Genomic DNA, 1,989 nt, shown 5'->3' with positions numbered 1-1,989 from the left:
CACCATCCAACCTACAACTGAGACTTTTTTAGTGGATGTCGATTTATACTGTAATAGACAGAAACAAGATAGACAGCCTAAGTTATGATATGTTAGGTACAGTATTATATCATCTCAGAAACCATGTAGTGTCAGATTTGATCAGTATGAGAACAGGAGGTCCCCAAATAACCCTTCATAGTTCCACAGAGGATACCATTCCCTTTCAGCAAGTACAGAAGTGATTCCCCAGAATGCATTAAACAGACAATTTTATAAGGAATTTTCCATGCGTAAAGCCTGTTTTACATATAGAAAATGCTCTTATAAAATTTGGCAGGAGCATAAATATGTAAAAAGTAGTCATGGCAAGAGATAGTGGCTACTACTGCAAACAAATAATTCCCAAATCATGGAGAGAATAATACAAAAATAAACTCAAAATCACATGCCCTTAGAAAGTAATATTAAATAGTCATATACTAGGAAAGGACTGTCCGGTAGGAGCAGGAGCCACCAACTACTCAAGTAGATACAACAGCCTCTAAGATCCCCCAAATTCCTCTTTAGTCCACATAGGGGTCCTTTTACTAAGCTGCATAAGCATCAATGCGTGCCCAACGCATGCCAAAATGGAGTTACCACCCGACTACCACTTGGCTGTTGCGGTAATTTAATTTTTAGCGCACATCCGCTACATGCGTCTGAAAAATATTTTTTCTTTTCTGGTATGCATGGTGGACGCACGTCAAGTGGCATCTGACGCACGTAGGTCATTACCACTCAAATTCTTTACCGCTAGGTTTATGGTTGGCGGTAAGGTCTCAGACCAAAAATGGATGCGTGGCAATTTTGATTTTGTTGCATGTCTATTTTTGGCAAAAAAAGCCTTTTTTACAGGTGCGCTGAAAAATGATTCTGCGCGCCCAAAACCTGCACCTACACTACCGCATTTTTCAGTGCGCCTTTGTAAAAGGACCCCATAATGATTTACAAAAATATAAACATAAATTCAAAAGGACTGTATACTTATATCCAAATTAATTCAATGAAAGTCCAAAAATTCACTCCATTCTTATGTGAAGCACTCTGACAACCCACAGGGCTCTACGACTGTTCTGCAACTCAAAGGATGAAGTTGAAATAAGGGTCCATAAGTCCTTCCAATGGATATACTAATTTACAAATCTGTCGCATGATAGATCTGTAAATTAATATAGCCATTGGAAGGACTTTTGAACCCTTGTTTCATGTTCATCCTTTGAGTTGCAGGAACAGTTGTAGAGCCCTTTAAGTCCTGAGTGGAGGACTAGCCTAATGGTTAGTGTAGTGGGCTTTGATCCTGGTGACCTGGATTTGATTCCCAGTACAGCAACCTGTGACCTTAGGCAAGTCACTTAACCCTCCATCTTTCTCATGAATATTCATTGTGGATATCCTGAAAACCTGACTGGTTGGGGTGCCTCCAGGACCAGGTTTGGGAACCACTCCTGTAAGTTATGTAGACCCTTGAGCATTTACATGACCACTGTTACACCAGGCCTATGGCTGGTGTGACTGTGGTCACTTACATATAGGCACTCCGATGCCTGGTTACGATATCATTCTATAATGAAATTTGGGTATCCAGATGCTGTTGTAGAATAGGCACTCACTGAATGGCATTAGAGCACTTAAAAGGGGGCAACCAATTATAGATTTCCCCATGTATGTGCATTTCTCAGGACTGTGTCTCAGATTTCTTGTAAAAGGATTGCCGTTACTAGGGAGTGAACGTCTACCACTCTTCAGCCGGTTCAGTAGGGAAAGTGGTTTTTGACAAATTGGACACCTTCTCAGTATTTTTTTTATTTTCAGTCAATAGACACATATCAATAAACTATCTCTGTTACATGGGATATTTCCCATAAGACACTTCTCCCTTGACATTTGGTAGATACCCACAGACACCTTGGGGAACTGGTCTGAAAACTGATCATCCTTGTGTCTAGTATTTAACTTATAGTATGG

The sequence above is a fragment of the Microcaecilia unicolor genome, chromosome 6 (genome assembly GCF_901765095.1).
Source record: "Microcaecilia unicolor chromosome 6, aMicUni1.1, whole genome shotgun sequence".
Lineage (NCBI taxonomy): Eukaryota > Metazoa > Chordata > Amphibia > Gymnophiona > Siphonopidae > Microcaecilia > Microcaecilia unicolor.
The sequence above is the reverse complement of the archived record's forward strand: the minus strand, read 5'-3'. Positions refer to the sequence as shown.